This window comes from Hemitrygon akajei, chromosome 12 (assembly GCF_048418815.1).
Source record: "Hemitrygon akajei chromosome 12, sHemAka1.3, whole genome shotgun sequence".
Taxonomy (NCBI): domain Eukaryota; kingdom Metazoa; phylum Chordata; class Chondrichthyes; order Myliobatiformes; family Dasyatidae; genus Hemitrygon; species Hemitrygon akajei.
The window spans coordinates 24,685,054-24,707,744 of record NC_133135.1 but is presented as its reverse complement, the minus strand read 5'-3'; the positions used below and the strand labels follow the sequence as shown (position 1 = coordinate 24,707,744).

The 22,691-nt window shown below is 41.3% G+C and overlaps 1 long non-coding RNA gene across 1 annotated transcript in view; it reads left to right on the top strand.

Moving 5' to 3' along the window:
- The first annotated feature begins 789 nt into the window (after positions 1 to 789).
- Positions 790 to 22,691, top strand: part of LOC140736553 (uncharacterized) — a 46,737-nt gene continuing 24,835 nt past the window's right edge. Inside the window, exon 1 of the long non-coding RNA XR_012100967.1 lies at positions 790 to 897. This is a non-coding gene — a long non-coding RNA (uncharacterized lncRNA). The remainder of the gene's footprint in view (positions 898 to 22,691) is intronic.

Sequence of the window (22,691 nt, the reverse complement as noted above, 5' to 3'; positions counted from 1 at the left end):
ATGCAAGGTCAAGTTGTGAGGTCAAGAATCCATTTTTATCATACTAGGGAACCAGTTGATCATGAGGTTACGTTCATCACTCACCAGTTTTTAAGGATCTGTTCCAGACACTAAAGAATGTTGGAAGATGTTTGTCTCTCTCTTTAGTACACAGTGAAATAAATTATTGGGCCCAGAGGATTTTTCAGCATTTAGGACCATTAATTTCTCTAGCTTCTTCATGAATATTAACTATATTCAGTTCTCCACCCTCTCTTGACCCATGGCTTCCCAACATATCTGAGAGATTACGTGTCCTTCTTTGTGAAGACGGAACAAAACTACTTTTATTCAAGGTCTGTCTCTTCTTTGTTCCTAGCTATAACTCTTCCCAATTCAAACTGCAGGGCATTTGCATTTGTCTTTGCTAACATGTTTCTCTTCACAGATTCATAGAAGCTTTTAGTTGTCATGTTCTCTGCAAGCTCAATCTCAAACTGCATTCTCCTTCTGTAAATTAAAGTTTTGTTTTCCTTTTCTGAAATCTAAACTGTTCCCAATCCTCAGGTCCACTGCTTTTTCCTGCAACTTTGAATTTAGTGCTATACTGACCTTCATTTTGTGGGCCACAGTCCCGTGGAGACATCGGATTTTGGAGAGGAAAGAGAGCTTAAAGGAAGCAAAAGGGGCGCTCGGCACATTTTGCATGCCACAGTTCCCAAGGAGACGCAGGAATGTGTAGAGGGAGAGAGAGTTTAAAGAAGCAAGAGGGGGCAGTTGGCACATAATTAGGCACTTGGCAAGGACAATGAAAAGAAGTTAGATTTAAGCAGACTTGCCATTGTGGGAGCAACTGTTGCGGAGTGGGGAGTTGAGGCTTTGTTTCATTAAAGGCTTTAACAAGGAGAGGAGTAGGTCGTAAGTAGATACTTTTTCATAATTTATTCTTTCTTTCTTTTTGCACATTTAGAAAAGTGGGGATGTTCTTTCCACTCTTTTCTATAAGTGTATACCTCAGATAAATACTTTGTGGAGATTTGTGATATATATGATTATATGATATATATGTACAATGTCTGAAATACATCTTATGGAAATGTTTGTTTGATGATGAACTTCAATTAAAAAAAAGTTACAAAAGAAAAGTGGAGATGCTGGACAGGATACTGGAATGCTCCTCTTACAGGATGTGGGAAAGCAGGAAGGCCTACCGTGTCCTTGATGACAACAGCTGCCAGGAGTGCATCCAGCTGCAGCTTCTAACAGACGGTGTTATGGAGTTGGAGCTGGAACTGCATGAACTCCAGCTTATTCAGGAGGCTGAGCGGTTGATAGACAAGACAGGGAGGTGGTTACACCAAAAGCGTAGAACGCAGGTAACTGGGTGACCTTCAGGAGGGGGAAAAGAGGAGATAGGTAGCCTGTGGCCATTTCCCTCAGCAACGGGTATACTGCATTGGATACTGTTTGGATGGAATGACCTCGCAGTGGACAAGGCACAGTGGTTAGGTCTCTGGCACTGAGTCTGGCTCTGTGGCTCAGAGGGAAGGGAAGAGAAGAGGGGATCTGTAGTTCAAAGGTCCAATTTAATGTCAGAGAAATATATACAATATACATCCTGAAATGCTTTTTTCACAAACATCCACGAAAACAGAGAAGTGCCCCAAAGAATGAACGACAGTTAAACACAAGAACCCCAAAGTCCCCCCAGCTCCCACCCTCCTCGTGTAAGCTGCAGCAAGCAACGATCCCCCTCCCCCACCTGCAAAAAATGAGCCATTACTGAGCCCAAGTGTGTGCTAAGCAATAGCAAGGACACAGACCAAAGTTACCCCAAATGCTTCATATTTCGTCCACCATTTGACAACCCAGAGGTTCTCTCTCTCCTTGTTAAGGGTGAGGGAGGTGTCCCCTCATTTTCACGGCGAGTGGAAGGCATAACAACAACCCACTGGTTTACGAAGGTAAAAGTCCATTTTGTCACTTTTTTTCGAGCTTTGTGTCCGAAGATCGCAAAGACCTCAGGTCTTCAGGCCCACAGCGAAAGATTTTCCCACCTCCCCAATGACAGAAGAGTCTCCTGCCGTGACACCGACCCTCGATCCGCCCGTCTCCAGAGCCCCGAGATCTTAGGCTTCCAAACATGAGTAGAACTCTCAGGCTGAACCCTTGGCATGTCGAATAACGAACGGCCAGTCGTGGAACCCCAAGAATGGATCCCATTCCCGCAAGGAATCGAAGGGCCGAATGGTCTACTTCTGCACCTATTGTCTATTGAAGCCTGTGTGTAACTCCAGGTCAGGGTCTTCAAAAGAACCCTTAAGAGGAAAAATAAAGACATTGGAGGTGGAAATGGAGCTGTTTCCTAAGATGCAAGCAAAGGAGTTGCCGTTAGGCTCCATTAACCCTCCTAAGCTCCACCTTCAAGTGATAGGGGATTCATTAGTTAGGGGAACAGAAAGGAGGTTTTGTAGACTATAATGAAATTCCCAGATGGTTTGTTACCTCCCCTGTACCAGGTTCAGAGATATCTAGTATAGAGTCCACATCATTCTGAAGTGGGGTGGGGGGGGGGGGCGGGTTGTGAGTAGCCAGAGATCGTGGTGCATGTGGTTACCAATGACATGGGTAGGAGGGGTGATGTGGTCCTGCAAAGTGAGTTCAGTGAGTTAGGTGGCAAGTGAAAGGGCAGGACCTCCAGGGTTCTCATCTCAGGATTGCTACCCATGCCACAAGCTAGTGAGGCTGGAAATAGAAATATTTCAACAATGGCTAAGGAGATGGTGCAGTAGGGAGGGCTTCAGGTTTTTGGATCATTGGGCTCTCTTGCAGGGAAGGTGAGACCTGTACAGAAGGGACAATTTGCATCTGAAATGGAAAGGAACTAATGTCCTAGGGGGAAGGTTTGTGAATGCTGCACGGTGAGGGGGTTTAAACTAGAATTGCAGGGGAATGGGAACCAGAGTGCCAGAACAGTAGTGGAGTGGTTGTGGAAAAAGATGTGTTAAGCCTACAGACAAAGTCAGGAACCAAAAGGTTGAGCATGGTGGGAATAATGTTCTGTGCTGCATATAATTCAATGTAAGGAGTATCGTAGGACAGGCAGATAAGCTTAGGACATGGATCAACATGTGAAATTATGACATTGTAACCATTAGTGAGATGGTTGCAGGAGGGGCAGAACTGGCAGTTCAATGTTCCAGGGTTCCTTTGTTTTAGAAGTGATAGAGTGGGAGGGATGGTGTTACTAGTCAGGGCAGTTTTTAGTTAGGACAGACTGGAGAGCTCCTCTAGGAAGGCTTTATGGGTAGAACGGAGGAAGAAGAAAGATATGAACACGTTAATGGGATTATTTTATAGACCACCCAACAGTCTGTGGTATTTAGAGGAGCAATTTTTTTTGGAGATCACAGACTATTGGAAGGAACAGAAGGATGTGAAAGTAGGTGATTTTAACATTTCCACATATTGAGTGGGATTCCCATACTCTATAAGGACTGGATGGGGAAGAGATTACAAATATATTCAGTGAAGTTTCCTCAATCAACACATAGAAGTCCTGATTAAAGAGAGTGTGATACTAGATTTCCTATTAGGGAATGAGACAAGTTAGGTGCAGAAGTTTGTGTAGAATAACACTTTCCATCTAGATAGATAGATAGATAGATAGATACTTTATTCATCCCCATGGGGAAATTCAACTTTTTTTCCAATGTCCCATACACTTGTTGTAGCAAAACTAATTACATACAATACTTAACTCAGTAAAAAATATGATATGCATCTAAATCACTATCTCAAAAAGCATTAATAATAGCTTTTAAAAAGTTCTTAAGTCCTGGCGGTTGAATTGTAAAGCCTAATGGCATTGGGGAGTATTGACCTCTTCATCCTGTCTGAGGAGCATTGCATCGATAGTAACCTGTTGCTGAAACTGCTTCTCTGTCTCTGGATGGTGCTATGTAGAGGATGTTCAGAGTTTTCCATAATTGACCGTAGCCTACTCAGCGCCCTTCGCTCAGCTACCGATGTTAAACTCTCCAGTACTTTGCCCACGACAGAGCCCGCCTTCCTTACCAGCTTATTAAGACGTGAGGCGTCCCTCTTCTTAATGCTTCCTCCCCAACACGCCACCACGAAGAAGAGGGCGCTCTCCACAACTGACCTATAGAACATCTTCAGCATCTCACTACAGACATTGAATGACGCCAACCTTCTAAGGAAGTACAGTCGACTCTGTGCCTTCCTGCACAAGGCATCTGTGTTGGCAGTCCAGTCTAGCTTCTCGTCTAACTGTACTCCCAGATACTTGTAGGTCTTAACTTGCTCCACACATTCTCCATTAATGATCACTGGCTCCATATGAGGCCTAGATCTCCTAAAGTCCACCACCATCTCCTTGGTCTCCTAGTGATCATAATGCCATTAATTTAAAGGTAATTATGGAAAAGGATAGATTTGATCCTCGGGTTGAGATTCTGAATTAGGAAAAGGCCAGTTCTGATGGTATCATAAAGGATTTGACAAGAGCGGATTGTGGAATTCCACCAAGCATATCTTTCCCTCACCCCACTTTCTGCTTTCCGCAGGGATCACTCCCTATGCAACTCTCTTGTCCATTTGTCCCTCCCCACTGATCTCCCTCCTGGCACTTATGCTTTCAAGCGGAACAAGTGCCACACTTGCCCTATACCCCCTCCCTCACTACCATTCAGGACCCCAAACAGTCCTTCCAGGTGAGGCAACACTTCACCTGTGAGTCTGTTGGGGTCATATACTGTGTCCGGTGCTCTTGGAGTGGCCTCCTGTATATCAGTGAGACCAAACATAACTGGGAGACCGCTCAGCCAAGCACCTACATTCCATCTGCCAGAAAAAGCAGGATCTCCCAGTCGCCACTCATTTTAATTCCACTTTCCATTCTTATTCCAATATGTCTATCCATGGTCTCCTCCACTGTTGTGATGAGGCCACACTTAGGTTGGAGAAACAACACCTTACATTCAACATGATGGCATGAACATTGATTTCTCAAACATCCAGTAATTCCCTCCCCCTTCACCATTCCCCATCCCCTTTTCTTTCTTCCATGGCCTTCTGTCCTCTTCTATCAGACTCCCCTTCTCCAGCCTTGTATATCTTTCACCAATCAACTTCCCAGCTCCTTCCTTCATCCCTCCCTCTTTAGAATTCACCTATCACCTTGTGTTTCTCTCTTCCCTCCCCCACCTTTTAAATCTACTCCTCAGCATTTTTCTCCAGTTTTGCCAAAGGGCCTTGGACCGAAACGTCGACTGTACTCTTTTCCAGAGATGTTGTCTGGCCTGCTGAGTTCCTCCCGCGTTTTGAGTGTGGGGCTAAATGAAGAAAAGAGATTGCTCTAACAGACAAGGTGAAGGAGAATCCTGTAATAGCTTCTACAGATATATTAACAACAAAAGGATAGCAAGGAACAAAATTGGTCTTCTCAAAAATCAGAATGGTAATCTAGGTGTGGATCCAAAAGAGATGGGATCGATTTTAAATGGACTTTTTGTATCAGGAGATGGACAAAGAGTTTATAGATGTGAGGCAATGCAGCAGCGAGGTTGTTGGCCCCCATATAGATTACAGAGGAGGAGACAAATTAAAGTGGCCTGACAGGATGTTTCCTCGGATCCTGTGGGAGACTAGCGCAAAAATTACAGGGGACTTATTTAAAATAACCTTAGCCAAGAATGAAGTGCCAGAGGATTGGAGGATAGCTAATGTTGTTTAAGAAAGACTCTAAGAATAAGTCAGGAAATTTTAGGCCATCAGTAGTGGGAAAGTTATTAAAAAGTTTTCTAAGGGACTTAATATATGAGTATCTGGATAGACAGGGATTGATGTGGGATAGTCAAAATGGCTGTGCATGGTAAATCATATATAACCAATTGGATTTTTCTGAGGAAGTTAACTGGAAAGTGGATGAAGGCAAGTCAGTAGATGTTCACTAGATGGACTTTAACAAGGCATTTGACAAGGTCCCTCATGAGAGGTTGGTCAAGAAGGTTCAATTGATTGGCATTCAAGATAAGGTAGCAAGCAGGATTAGACATTGGTTTTGCAGAAGAAGCCAGAGAGTTGTTGGAGATAATTGCCTCTCTGACTGGAGGCCTAATGACTAGTGGTGTGACATAGGGATTGGTGCTGGGACAAAATTATTGATTGTCATCTATATCAACAAACTGGATGATAATGTGGTAAGCTGGATCTGCAGGTTTGAAGAAGACACCAAAACTGAGGATATAGCAGATAGCGAGGAAGACTACCAAAGCTTGCAGTGGGAGCTGGAACAACTGGGAAAATGGGCAGATAGAGTTTAATGCAGACAAGTGTGAAGTGTTGCACTTTGTGACAACCAGCCAGGGTAGGTCTTACAGAGTGAGCACTAGGGCACTGTGGAGCGTGATAAAACAGAGGGATCTGGGAATACCTTGAAAATGGTGTCACAGGTAGGTAGGGCCGTAAAGAAAACTTGTTAGACATTGGCCTTCATAGATCAAAGTACTGATGAGATGTTGTGTTGAAGTTGTACAAGACATTGCTGAGGCCTAAATTGGTCCATTCCAGATTTGGTCACGTACCTACAGGAAAGATGCAAATATGATTGAAAGAGTGAAGAGAAAATTTACAAGGATGTTGCCAGATTTTAAGAATCTGAGTCATAGAGTAAGGTTGAATAGGTTAGGCCTTAATTCCCTAGAATTTGACTGAGGTATACAAAATTACATGGGTTATCGATAGGATAAGTACAAGCAGACTTTTTCCACTGAGGTTGGGTGAGACTACAACTAGATGTCATGGATCAAGGGGAACATGAGGGGGAATTTCTTCACTGAGACAGTGGTGAATGTGGAACGAGTTGCTTGCAGAGGTGGTGCTTAGGGGTCAATTTTAACATTTAAGAGAAATTTGGTAGGTTCATGGATGAGAGGGGTACAGAGGGCTATGGTCCAGGCGCAGCTCAATGGAACTAGGCAGATTAGATGGGCCAAAGGGCCTATTTCTGTGCTGTAGTGTACTATGAATCTATGGCATTGTAATCTAAGCTTGAGCCCTCTTTCCTTATTTTTGTTACAAACAGGAGTGATTAACTATTGTAATCCAGCTATATACAGTACTAAGCAAGAGACTTAAGACACATGCAAAGAAAATTCTGTAAAGTGAAAATACTTTAAAAAATAATGAAATGATAAGTTTCTGAGTAAAAGTTTCAAAATGTTCACTAAAATGACCAGTAAGCCTTCAAAAACTAAATCAAATCAATATTTGGTCTGAACACCTTTTGCTTTTAAAACTGAATCAATTCTCTTAGCTACACGGTTATGCAGTTTTATAAGAAAATTGACTAGTAGGTTGTTCCAAACATCTTAGAGACCTGCCACAGTCCTCCTGCAGGCTTTGGCTGTCTCCAGGTAATGCAAGAGAACCTCTATGAATTTTTTAGTTTATTTGCTTATTTATTGAGATACAGCGCGGAATAGGCCCTTTGAGTCATGCTACCCAGCAACCCCCCCCCCCCCCCCCCCGATTTAACACTGACCGAAACACAGGACAATTTACAATGACCAATTAATCTACCAACCAGTATATCTTTAAACTGTGGGAGGAAACCTGAGCACCTGGAGAAAACCCACACAATCACAAAGAGAACGTACAAACTCCTTACAGATAGCAGTGGGAATTGAACCCGGGGCGCTGGTAGTGTAACTTGTTGTGTTAACCATGTCACCCATGATCAGGGCTTTGTGAATCCATTTGGTGAGCTCCCTCTTTCTACTCACACTAATTTTTCTCTATTTATGTTCAGGTGAAGGGCTTCAACCCTAAAAGTCATTTGTTATTTTCCCTCCACAGAGGCTGCCCGACCTGCTGAGTTCCACAAAAATGTATAGTCAGGTACAAAAATAATTCAGAATAATAATGGAATATTACCCTTCACAATTTGGGGGCTAAAATATAAATGGAGAAGGGCATATTACTAAAACAAATTGCTAATGAGAAGATAACTCCAGCACTGTGATGTATCTGGGCCCTGTTCTTTAGTTAGGATATATTGATTCTGCAAGCTCAGAGCACAATTCATCTGAATATTATCAAGGACCCAGTGATTGTATTATGAAGTGTGTTAACAGAAAACAGACGCTCTTCCATGAAATACAGTATTAAAGGCAACAACGTGATTTAATTGAAGCTTACAGGAATAATCAATAGGGTAGATGTTGAGAAGGATATTCTGCTGAGGAAGGATACAAGACAAAAGGATAAACTTGACAACCAAAGCCAAGTATTTCGAAAAGGAACTTATGAAACATTTCTTCCTACTCAGGATTATGATGGAACACACTTCACTAGCCTGAATGAGTGCTGCACCATAATACTGTAGGAGTTTAAAATCATTCAGGAACAAGGCAGTTTTCTTGAACCTCGTTCTACAAAAGCCAGTAAATGTTGGTATAATTAATAATTTTGTACTTGAGATTGACACATTTGTAGTGGAGCAGATTATGGATAGTACATTGAGTCAAGGGAAGTGAGTGGTACTTTTTTTGATTTGTCTACGCCCATGGGTGTAGCTGGCAAGGCCAGTCCTCTTGATTTGTGGGTGTCCCAGTGGCTTCATGGTTCCAGGAATCTGGGTTCAGTCCCAACCTCTGGTGCTGTCTGTGTGAAGTTTGTATGTCTCGTGATCACATGGATTTCTTATAATAGACAACCCGAGATCTGTCTTTTTTGACACTGTAAATTGCCTCCAGAGTAGGTGGGTGGTAGATTTGTTGGGAATGTCAGAAAAATAGAGGTGCCACAGAGGCTTAGCGGTCGGCACAACGCAATTACAACACAGGACATTGGCATTCGGACAGCTACAGTACTGTTCAAAAGTCTTAGGCATATATATATAGCTAGAGCACCCAAGGCTCTTGCATAGTACTGTACATTATGTTTTTCCAGCTACTAGATATGGATATGGGGAGGATGTTTCCTGTAGTGGGTGAGTCTAGGACCAGAGGGCACAGACGAAGAATAGAGGGGTGTCTATTTAGAACAGAGTTGAGGAGGAATTTCTTTAATCAGAGGGTGGTGAATCTGTGGAATTCATTGCCACAGATGGCTGTGGAGGCCAAATCATTGGATATATTTAAAGCAGAGGTTGATAGGTTCTTGATTAATAAGGGTGTCATAGATTACAGGGAGAAGGCAGGAGATTGGGGTTGAGAGGGATAGCAATGGCCATGATGGAATTGGCGGAGCAGACTCCATGGGCCAAACGTCCCAATTCTACTCCTATACCTTAAGGGCCCGTATGATGAGTCTCTAGTTTATTACTTAGTTGTTGATTACAAGATGTTTTATGACCTGCTACCTATATGTGGTTTACTCCACAAACACAAAATGTGACATAGAGCTCCTGGAAGTGTAGGGAAGGATTACAATGGTGTCGACAATCAAAGTTATAGTAAAATTCCACCAAATCATTGTACCATCCATGTAGCAGAAAGATAAAAGAGATGTGATAATGCAGACTGGGCTTTGGAAAGTAAGTTATTCTGGTATCTCCATGACCAAAAGCATGTTGTTGAAATGACTACTGGCTTCTTTCTGTATTAGTACATCTGGCTATTTCCAATCTGCATTGTTAAACAGCGTGTGGGTCAATATATCTGTAACCTCTTCAAAGCATTTATAACTCTACACAGTTACAAGTGCATTAATTAGCATGACAACTACTTCAGCTACTTTTGCCATGGGCTAACATAATTCCACATAACAGGGAAACACCACTTTTTATCTTAACTCCCTCACAGAGAGTGGTTCCCTTAAAATCCAAAGATTTATCAATCTTTTTCATGAATGTCAGTCCCCTCAGTCCTCTTAGGTAGAGAATTCTACAGCCTTGCTACCTTCTGGAAAAAAAACTGACCTTACATCTCTGTCCTGAATGATCAATTTCACCATAATCCTGCCAAGCCTCTTAAGAATCCTATGCATTTAAACAAGATCAGCTTTCATTCTTATTAGCTCTAGAGGATACAAGCTGAGACTGCTGAACTCTCCTCATTGGACAAACCTGCCATGCCAGCAACCTGTGAAGAACTAAATATTTTTGAAAATCTAATATTCAGAAACATTCAATATCCATTAAAATCAACATGAATAAGAAAAATAAAGGCAACTGTAAATTAAAAACTAAAAGTTAAACATATTTAAAATCAAGTAAACCAATTTATACAATTTCAATTGATTAAATATTGCAACTTAGCTGATATATTGCTCAAAGCCATTCCTCTTTATTTGGAAGTATGCTGTTCCTGCACAAAGTCTAGCGCAGCGCAAATTATTTGAGTGGATTCCTAAAGGAAAGTGCTAGGGAAATGCACTTGACTGCACGAGGAGTTAGCTCCAGAATCTGGTGAGAAAAATCTGTCAAGCAGCAGCCAGAAATGCCAGACATAGAGTTCCAAACTTGATGACACGTATTCATGAAAAAGGTTCAACATGGAAATGAAATAGCAACCCTCCATTTGAATTCACATGTGACTTCTTGTGAACCACAACCTGTACATATTCGAACCTCATGCAAGTTCATTTGCGCAATTGGTCTTTTGCACGTTGGTTGTTTGTCAGTCTTTGTTCATGTATACTTTTTTCATAAATTCTAATGTATTTATTTATTTTCCTGTAAGTACCTACAAGAAAATGAATCTCATGTTGTACAGTGCCTATAAAAAGTATACCCCCCCCCCCAGAAATTTTCTTATCATATTGTTTTCCAACATTGAATCACAGTGGATTTTACTTGGCTTTTTTGACGCTGATCAACAGAAAAATACTCCTTTCATGTAAAAGTTAAACAAATTTCTACAAATTGGTCTAAATGTATTACAATTATTAAACACAAAATAATCGATTGCATAATTACTCACCCCCTTCAAGTCTGTACTTAGTAGATGCACCTTTGGTAGCAATTACAGCCTTGAGTCTGTGTTGATAGGTCTTTATCAGCTGTACACATCTGGACACTGCAATTTTTCTCCATTCTTCTTTACAAAACTACTCAAGCTCTGTCAGATTGCACGGGGATTGTGAGTGAACAGCCCTTGTCAAGTTCAGTCACGAATTCTCAATTGGATTGGGGTCTGGATTCTGACTTGGCCACTCCAGGACATTAATTTTGTTGTTTTTAAGCCATTCCTGTGTAGCTTTGGCTTTATGATTGGGGTCATTGTTTTGCTGGAAAAGAAATCTTCTCCCAAGTCACAGTTTGCCAGGTTTCCTCCAGGATTTCCCTGTATTTTGCCATGTTTGTTTTACCCTGTACTTTCACAAGCCTTCCAGGGCCTGCTGCAGTGAAACATCCCCACAGCATGATACAGCCACCACCATGCTTCACAGTAGGGATGGCGTGTTTTTGATGATGTGCGCTGTTTGGCTTATGCCAAACATAGTGTTTAGTTTAATGGCCAAAAACCTTAATTTTGGTTACGTCAGACCATAGAATCTTCCTGCAGCTGACTTCAGGGTCTCCCATATGCCTTCTGGCAAACTCAAGCTGAGAATTCATGTGAGATATTTTTTCAACAGTGGCTTCCTCTTTGCCCCTCTCCCACAAAGCTGTGACTGGTGAAGCATCCATGTTGAATATGCAGTCTCTCCCACCTCAGCCACTGTCCTCCAGAGTTGTCATAGGTCTCTTGGTGGCATCCTTCACTCGTCCCCTTCTTGCACGGTCACTCAGTTTTTGAGGACGGCCTGCTCTAGGCAGATTTACAGCTGTGCCATATTCTTTCCATTTCTTAATGATTGACTTAACAGTACACCAAGGGATATTCAGTGACTTGGAAATTTTCTTGTATCCATCTTGTGACTTGTTCTTTTCAATAACCTTTCCACAGAGTTGCTTGGAGTCTTCTTTTGATTTCATGGTGTAGATTTTCCTGGGATACAGACTCACCAGCAGTTGGACCTTCCAGATACAGGTGTAGTTTTACTATAATCAATTGAAACACCTTGACTGCACACAGGTGATCTCCATTTAACTAATTATGTGACTTCTCAAACCAAATCGCTGCACCAGTGATGATTTGCTGTGTCCTGCCTAAGGGTCTCGGCCCAAAACATCAACCGTACTTTTTTCCATAGATGCTGCCTGGCCTGCTGAGTTCTTCCAGCATTTTGTGTGTGCTGCTTTTCTCTTGTTTGATGTTAAAGGGGGTGAATACTTATTCAATCAATGATTTTGTGTTTTATATTTACCGGTAGATCACTTTGTAGAGATCTGTTTTCACTTTGACATGAAAGAGTTGTTTTCTGTTGATCAGTGTCAAAAGAAGCTAAATTGAATCCACTGTGATTCAATGTTGTAAAACAATAAAACATGAATATTCCAAGGGGGGTGATTACTTTTTATCAGCACTGTATGTAGTGGTATATACAAATTTTGATAATAAATTTACTTTGACTTTGAATTTCTGAGCGAAACCACATCAATTCTCAGTCAGTGGCAATGGGGCTGTTTGTGATATTACCGTGCATGGGAAGGGGGAGCCAGATTAAGCCCCAAAAATTGTGGGGGGGGGGGAGCTGAGGAAGGGTGATTCAATTTTTTTCTGAACAATTAACACTAAAATGAATTCTATGCACATTGCACTTTAGTAGAGGAAATAAAGGTGTAGAATATTTTCAAACAAATCATCAAATTATCAAACAAATTCATAAATCAGAGGTGCAAAGGGACTTGGGAGTCTTAGCACTAGTCTCCATAAAGGTTAATTTGCAGATTGAGTTGCAGGTAAGAAAGGCAAATGCAATGTTAACATTCATTTCAAGACAGCTGGAATACAAAAGCAAGAATGTAATGCAGTGGCTTTATAAGGCATTGGTCAGACCACATTTGGAGTATTACGAGCACTTTTCAGCTCCAAATCGAAGAAAGGATGTGCTGTTATTGGAGATGGTCCTGAGAAGATTCATGAGAATGATCCCAAGAATTAAAAGGTTAAGATGTGAGAAGCATTTGATAGCTCTGGGCCTGCACTCGCTGAAATGCGGATGAATAATGGGGGGAATCTCATTAAAACCTACTGAATTTTGAACGGCATAGAAGAGTGGATGTGAAGAGGATATTTCCAATAGTGGGAGCTCCTCAGAATAGAAAAATATCCGTCTAGGACAGAGGTGAGAAAGAATATCTTTAACCAGAGGGTGGTGAGTCTGTGGAAATCACTGCCACAAAAGCTGTGGAGGACAGCTCACTGGGTACATTTAAGTGGAGGTTGTTGATTAGTAAAAGTGTCAAGAGAAGACATTAGTAAGGAGCAAAATCAAGAGAATGGGGGTGAGAAGTAAAAAATAAGTCTATATGATTGAATGGCAGAGTAGACTTGATGGGCTGAATGGCCTAATTCTGCTCCAATGTATTATGGTCAATTTATGTTTCAATCTTAGTCACTAGTGTTGAAGGTGGAGTAATAAGCAATGGTAATGGAAGTACCTAACATTTTACAAACTCTTTCATTTTCTTCTCATTCATCTGCTAATGGAAATTAAGATGGACTTTTCAAATCATCTGTCTTTTGAAACAGTTTAATTCCGCTATCTGCCCACTAGCTAGTTGTATTTTCTTTCTTTGCATTCACCAACATCATTTAACTGAGATGATAGCAGAACAGTTCTTCAGGTATTTGGCTTTTATTGTCATTTGCATATAAATACAAAGATAATCCAGAGCCAGAAATTAACATTTTCTTTTAAGCGAGTAGAAAACTCATTCATCCTGCAAATGGATAATGGCTTCATAAACTGCGCAGAATTAGAGAATACTTTTTGGGGAAAAATAAAGATGTGACGAGCGGATGAGGAAATGGGAATTATTATTCCCACCACTGTCAATAATTAATACGTTATTTACACATGCACAAGCCTACATCACAGCTTTCAGGATTTCATTTACACTTTGACATTGTCTCAGCAGCCTACTTAGCTCCAGAGTGACCTGCTCGTTAGTGTGCCGCTGCACATCAATCACGTCTAGGTGCAGCCTCATTTATAAATGTTACATACCCAGAAATAATTAGGCCTCTTTCATGCAGCCTTTTTAGTAAACATGAAGACAGCTGGCCCACCCGACCAATAAACACCGGAGAAAAAGAAACTTGCTTTTGGATTAACTTCATTAAAAATTTCTTTGAAGCATAAAAACAAATTAGCTTTCATTGCATTCGCAACAAGGCTTTAGAAAGGCTGCTAAATAGTGTGTTTTGAAAAAGGAGAAGCACTCCGCATGGCTTATTTTTGCTCTCCCGTACTCATTGATAAATGCAATTACTTACAGATTTATTTTCCCCTTACATCCACTGCAGCCCATCTCGGAGTGTATTCATGGCACATGACTCATCAGTAGCTGATTAAACTATTGATCTTTTGTGTTGATCCTGTTGTCTTCAACTCCTTGTCCTGGGGTGGTTGGGGAGAAATATTCACATTAATATTGCAGGGATGGGAATCTGATTTCTTTATCATTCTACACAATTATGGTGACATGTGACCTTCTAAACATTTTGTTTTGAAGGGCTGTTATTATCAGATTTTTATCGTCTTGCTGTGACAGAACAGCAATATAGGCCTGAGAAAAAGTAATTTCCTACCATCGTGGCACAATTAGCGACACTTTGAGACAAAATGGCTGGAGTGTTTGCAGATCACGCAGACTTGTGTTCATTAGGAAGCAATGGCTCAGGAGGTCAGGAGACTAGGCAATAAAGCAAAACGGAAGAAATGTGAGACCTTAATCTCTTGATTTGAGTAAGCTACTTTCAATCAGGGTAGCAGCTGGGCAGTGTGCTCTGTTTCTGTATCCCCAGGCCACAGCAGAGAAAGTTGTTCAGAGTTTCTCTGGATGTGCATGTGTAAGAAGGAATGAATCACGTTTGCTTGCAAATGGCCGACTGACTCATGAGCACCAGAAAAAGATTAAGCGGAAAGATTAAAGATTATCTTCATCATATTAAATGTAAATCAAAACATACGGTGAAACGTATTGCTTGCAGCAATAACTAAAACAGTCTGATGATGAGCTGGGGGTAGCCTGCAAGTGTCTCCCTGCTTCTGGTGCCCACCACAACTTATTAACCCTAACCCGGGCGTCTTTGGAATGAGAGAGAAAACCCACGTGGCAATGGTCATGGGGAGAACCTGTAAACTCCTTACAGACAGCAGCGGGAATTGATCCCTGATCACCGAGCACTGACACTGTAAAGTGTTGTGCTAATGGCTGTGCTACCATGCTGCTAAGGGTAATGGTGTTCCTAGTACATTGTCCACATTCTCTGACAAGTAAAATCTTAATCCACTTCTCAATGGACTCTGTCTACGCTTCTTGCTACCTCAGTAAGGCAGGAAGATTATCAAAGACTTCACCCACCCTGGACATTTCTCTTGTTCCCCTTCCCCATTGGGAGAAGCCACTAAGGCTTGAAAGCAAGTTCCAGCAGACACAAGGACAGCTTCTACCCCACTGTTATAAGACTAATGAATGTCTCCCAGTGTGATAAGACGAACTTTCGAACATACAACTTACCTCATCCTGGCCTAGCACCTTATAGTGTGCCTGCACTGTACTTTCTCTATAACTGTACCACTTTATTCTGCATTACTTTGTTGCTTTTCCTTGCACTGACTCAATGCATTGATGTGATGAATTGAATTGTATGGAGGGAATGTAAAACAAAGATTTTTTTCCACAACTTAGGAAACCAATTTACCAATTTAATTTTTATCCATCATCAGTATAACATTCTCTTCACCACTGAACCGCAATTTCAGATAAAGTTATGATCCACAGACAAGTTTTCTAGATAAGCTTTAAATATACTAATAAACATGTTTGAGAACGTAACTTTCTAAACAAAATAACAGCAAGAAAAGGCCATTTGGGCCTTCAATCCTGCTCCATCATTCATCAAGACCAATTTTGTCCTTTTACCTCAGTACCAATTCCTTGTCCTGTTGCCAGAAATATCCAGAAACCTATCAATCACTATTCGAAGGCAATCAAAAAATGATAGAGAGGATCACAGCGCTAAGATCAACATGATATCCTTTTGCCTCCTCTGCCTGAAGCTGTTGATGACTGTGACCCTCCACTAAAATGTCAACTCAAATCATTGTTATGCCAGTCTCCAAAAAAATGAAGTTGATAAGTGTTTGACCTGACAAAAGATTGGTTTATTCTAAATGTCATTAATGGCAGCCTTAAGTAAAGGCTAACAGATAATTTCAGACAGTTTTATGTGAGTGGTCATTAGTTGTCTATTCTAGTGGCAGTGATGACTGTTATTTTACATTGCTATAAACTTCCAGGGGCATGTGACTGAGCACAAACTCCCTTTGCCTGGTGATGAGCAAGATGTATTATTTTTGAAGTGCCTCTGAAGCCATTAACAAATGGTCAGATATGTGGACCAAATTCCAAAGATTTGTCTTATGCACCCTTGCAGGACGTGCTTCCTTCAAAGATCTGTTGTTAAAACAGACCATTTCTCAAAATCATACTTCATCAGATTGGTTTAATTAAAAATATCTATTAAGGCAAACTACAGCACTAAGCTTATTGCACATTACTAATAATGAGAACGAGGAAAAATGGAACATTTTAGAGCACGACAACCTGTCAACCATCATTGAACAATGAAGTGCTTGCATTATCATTTATCGGAGACTGTCAGTTCCCATTTCAAACAAAGGTCAATATAAAAGAAAATTACCAAAAATACTTAAAAGGGAGAAACCAATTGTAACTGCAGGTTGGTGTAAAAATAACATCAAGGTCCACACAGCACTTTTGTATAAAACACGCTGAAAATCTCCTTTGATTATTATTGGTTGGATGTCTTGCTGAAAAATATATTAGAGCATAAGACCATAAGACGTAGGAGCAGAATTAGGCCATTCAGCCCATCCAGTCTGCTCTGCTATTCCATCATGGCTGATTCTGGATCCCACTCAACCCCAACCTTCTCGCTATATCCTGTGATGCCCTGACCAAACAGCAAACGATCAATTTCCGCCTTAAATGTACCCACGGACTTGGCCTCCACCGCAGTCTGTGGTAGAGCATTCCACATACGTACTGCTCTCTGACTAAAAAAAATTCCTTTTTACCTCTGTTCTAGAGGGTCGCCCCTCAATTTTGAGGTGTTGCCCTCTAGTTCTGGATACCCCACCGTAGGAAGCATTCTCTCCACATCCACCCAATCTAGTCCTTTCAACATTCATAGATTAACATAAGACTATTGTCGACGAATGTTTGAAAACATTCTTTGCTCCTAACAAATGAAGTTCATGACGGGTAAAGCCTTCCCCACTATTGAGTACATCCACCCAAAGCGTTGTTGTAGGAAAACAGAGACTCCCACCACCCAAGTCATGCTCTATTCTTGCTGCTGCTATCAGGAAAAAGAAACAGGAGCCTCAGGACTCATACCAATGTGCTCAGGAATAGTTATTACCCTCAATCATCAGGAACCAAAGGGAATAACTTCATTCATCTTCATTTGCACCATCATTGAAATGTTCCCACAACCTGTGGACTCACTGTCAAGGACACTTCATCTCATGTTCTCGATATTTATTGCTTATTTATTTATTTATTTATTTATTTATTTATTTATTTATTTAATTATTATTATTATTATTATTATTATTTCTTTCTTTTTGTACTTGCACAGTTTGTTGTCTTTTGCATGCTGATTGAATACCCAAGTTGGTATGGTTTTTCATTGATTCTATTAAGGTTTTGTTCTAAAATAGATTTATTGAGTATGCCCACAAAAAAATGAATCTCAAGGTTGTATATGGTATCATATCTGTACTTTGATATACACTTACTTTGAACATTGAAATTGGAATAACTTGAAAATTGTGACATGACATTACTTATTAAAGATATGTATGATATTTTATTTTATTCATTTTTATCTTATTTAGAGATACAACGTGGAACAGGGCCTTCTAGTAAATGAGACGCGTGACCCAGTAATCCACCTATTTTAACATTAGCCTAATCACAGGACAATTTACAATGACCATCTAACCAGCCTGTCTTTGGACTGTTGGAAGAAACTGGTGTACCTGAAGGAAACCCACGCAGTCATAGGGAGAATGTACAAACTCCTAACAGACAGCAGCAGAATTGAACCCTAAACTCTGACACCGCAAGCTGTAGTAACTGTGCACGGTACCATAAGACCGTAAGACCTTAAGACATAAGCAAAATTAGGTCCATCGTACCTGCTCCGCCATTCCATCATGGCTGGTCCTGGATCCCACTCAACCCCATACACCTGCCTTCTCACCATATCCTTTGATGCCCTGATCGATCAGGAAACTATCAACCTCCGCCTTAAATATACCCACAGACTTGGCCTCCACCGCAGTCTGTGGCACAGCATTCCGCAGATTTACTACTAGCTGGCTAAAAAATTCTTCTTTACCTCTGTTCTAAAGGATTGTCCTCTAGTTCTGGATACCCCCCCCCCCCCCCCACTATAGGAAACATCCTCGCCACATTCTCCTATCTAGTCCTTTCAATATTCAGTAGGTTTCAAAAAGATCCCCGTCCCATTCTTCCAACTCCCAGTGAGTACAGGCCCAAGGCTGCTAAACTCTTCTCATATGTTAACCCCTTCATTCCAAGACTGATCCTCATGAACCTCCTCTGGATTCTCTTTAATGACAATACATCGTTTCTGAGATATGGGGCCCAAAACTGTTGACAATACTTCATGTGCAGCCTGACTAGTGTGTTATAGAGGCTCAGCATTATCTCCTTGCTTTTATATTCTGTTCCCCTTGAAATAAATGCCAACATTGCATTTGCCTTCTTTACCACAGACTCAACCTGTGAATTAACCTTCTTGCAGTCTTGTTCTTTTGCACCTCTTATAGAAAAAACCTACAGCACAATACAGGCCCATCGGCCCACAAAGTTTTGAACCATGTTTGAACCTTCTCCCCATTTAGAAATTAGTCCGCGCCAGTGTTCCTTTTACCAAAATGTATTATCATATGTTTCCCAACACTGTTATCCAATCTGCCATTTTTTTGCCCATCCTTCCACTCTGTCTAAGTCCTGCTGCAATCGCATTGCTTCCTCAGCACTACCTACCCCTCCACCTATCTTCGTATCATCCTCAAACTTTGCCACAAGGGTATCAATTCAATTATCTAAATCATTGACAAACAATGTGAAAAGAAACAATTCCAATACTGACCCCTGAGGAACACCACTAGTCACTGGCAGTCAACTAGAAAAAGTCCCCTTAATTCCCATCTGCTGCCTCCTGCCTATCGGCCATTCCCTTATCCATGTCAGTGTCTTTCCTGTAACGCCATAGAATTTTATCTTGTGAAGCAGCCTCATGAGTGGCACCTTATCAAATGCCACCTGAAAATCCAGATAAATGACATCCACTGCCTCACTTTGTCCATCCTGCTTGTTACTTTCTTGAAGTACCCAAACAGATTTGTCAAGCAAGATTTCCCTTTATGAAGCCATGCTGACTTTGACTTATTTTATCATTAGTCTCCAAGTACCTCAAAACCCCATCCTTAATAATGGACTCCAGCACTTTCCCAACTACTGAAGTTAGGCTAACTGGCCTATAATTTCCCTTTTTTTTCTTCCTCCCTTCTTAAAGAGTGGAGTGACATTTGCAATCTTCCAGTTCTCCGGGACCATGCTAGAATCAAGTGATTCTGAAAGATCATGACCAATACATCCATTATGCCTTCAGCTACCTCTCTCAGGACTCTGGGATAGTCCATCTGGCCCAGGTGACTTATCCACCTTTCAGTTTGCCTAGCAGTTTTGCCTTTGTAATAGCAATGGCACTCACTCCTGCTCCTTGACACTCACGGACCTCTGGCACACTGCTAGTGTCTTCTACAGTGAAGACTGATGCAAAGTACTCATTAAGTTTATCTGCCATTTCGTGCCCCTCATTACTACCTCACCAGCATCATTTTCCAGTGGTCCAATATTAACTCACACCTCTCTTTTACTCTTTATATAACTGAAAAGACTTTTGGTATTCTGCTTTATATTATTGGCTAGTTTTCCCTCACAGTTCATCTTTTCCCTTTTTATAACGTTTTTAGTTGTCTTTTGTTGGATTTTAAAAGCTTCCCAATCATCCAACTTCCCACTCACTTTTGCTACCTTAAATGCCCTTTCCTTGCTTTTAGGCAGACCTTAACTTCCTTTGGCAGCCATGCGTGCTTATCCTTGCCATTTGAGAACTTCTTCCTCTGTGGGACATATCTATGCCAAGCCGTGTGAACTATTCAGCCATCTCTGCTCTGCCGTCATCACAGCCAGCATCCTCCTGCAATCCACCCGGGAAAGCTCCTCTCTCATGTCTCTGTAATGCCCTTTATTCCATTGCCAATCTAACACATGTGAGTTATGCTTTTCCCTCTCAAAGTACAGTATGAATGCAATCATTATTATGATCACTGCCTTCTAAGAGTTCCTTTACATTAAGCTCGAAGATAAGATCAATCTAAGATGGCCTTTCCCTGAGTAGGCTCAAGAGCAAGCTGCTCTAAAAAGCCATCTCATAGGTATTCAACAAATTCCCTCTCTTGCAATCCAGCACCTACCTGACTTTCCCAATCTCCTTGCATATTGAAGTCCCCCATTACAATTGTGTTTTTACCCTTACTACCTGTTTCTTCCAGGTAACCATTATGTTATTGTGGTGCCCATGTGTAATGTTAATAAATGAATTAGTACTACTAAAGAAACTATGGTCAGGGAGTTTCTTAAAATTATATTAATATGCTTGTGTGCTAATGTGCAACCTGGGGTGGACAGTTTTACAGATAACAGATCTGCTGCATCCAGTAATCCGAGTTTAATCATCTCTCTCTCTCTCTGTTGGCTATACAAGTGAGAACAGCGGGAAGAGTTTAAATGCGAGCAGAGTTGAAAAGGTGACGGTTGTTTCTTCAGTGGTTTGAACGGGGCATGACTGCGCAAATGCGCAGAGGTCGGCCAGTCAGTCCCCACTTGGAGTACTGTGCTCATTTCTTATCGCCTCACTGCAGGAAGGATGTGGAAACCAAAGAAAGGGTGCAGAGGAGATTTACAAAGAAGTTGCCTGGATTGGGGAACATGCCTTATGAGAATAGGTTGAGTGAACTCGGCATTTTCTCATTGGAGCAATGGAGGATGAGAGGTGACCTGATAGAGGTATACAAGATAATGAGAGGCATTGATCATGTTGGTAGTCAGAGGCTTTTACTCAGGGCTGAAATGGCTAGCATGAGAGGGTACAGTTTTAAGATGCTTGGAAGTAGGTACAGAGGAGATGCCAGGGGTAAGTTTCTTACGTAGAGAATGGTGAGTGCATGGAATGGGCTGCCGGCGGCTGTGGTGGAGGCAGAAACGATAGGGTCTTTTAAGAGAATCCTGGAAGGCTACATGGAGCTTAGAAAAATAGAGGGCTATGGGTAAAGCCTAGGTAGTTCTAAGGTAGGGACATGTTCGGCACAGCTTTGTGGGCCGAAGGGCCAGTATTGTGCTGTAGGTTTGCTATGTTCTATGTTCTATTTTCTCCCTATGACCCCACATCCCTAAGACATGTCAATTGATAGATTAATTAGCACACAGCTGTGTGGTAGAACGCTGTAGGGGTTGTTGGGATTATGGGAAGAGCAAAATGGGATCAATTCAGGATTAATGTAGCTGTAGTCTTATTGGACAGATTGGCCTGTTTTAATGCTGTATCACAATGTTACCCTATAGAAACTTCACCGCAAATACTTCAATTTTAATAAGCCTCATAAACAGTAAAGTACACACTCAGTAGCCTCTTTATTATGTACCTCCTGCATCTAATGAAGTGACCACTGAGTACATGTTTGGGGTTTTCTGCGGTTGCAGCTCATCTTACTTCGAGGTTCAACGTGTTGTGAGTTCAGAGATTCTCTTCTGCACACCACTGGTGTAATGTGTGGTTACTTTGATTTACTGTCACCTTCCTGTCAGCTTGAGCCAGTCTGGCCATTATCCTCTCTGACCTCTCTCATTAACAAGGCATTTTCACCCACAGAATTGCCACTCACTGGATGTTTATTTTTTGTTTCTCGCGCCACATTCTGTAAACTGTAGTGCATGAAAAGCTCAAAAGATCAGCCATTTCTGAGATAATCAAATCACTCCATCTGGCGCCAGTAATCATTCCATGTTCACAGTCACTGAGGTCCCCATTCTAATGTTTGGTCTAAGCATCAATTTGACCACGTCTGCTTGGGTTGCATTGAGTTGCTGCCATATGATTAGCTGATTGGGTATTTGCATTAACAAGCGGTGTTTATGTGTACCTTAAAAGTGGCCACTGAGTGTACATAAAGAGCAGGTTTATTTAAGTCTCATCTCTTCAAAACAGAGCATTCAGATATGGGCTGATCACTTATCAACAGCAATCTGCTGGCTTGTCAAACTTCCATTAAAAAGATAAAACTTGATGGTGAAAATCACTGATTAGCTGTTTTCTAACCCTATTCAGAGGTCATATACCGAAAGGTCATGAAATGGGATAATACCCAGAACTACTTTAGGAGTCTAATCTTTCAGAGGCCATAATGGAAATCATTTCACCTTCGGAAATGATTATAAATATTGA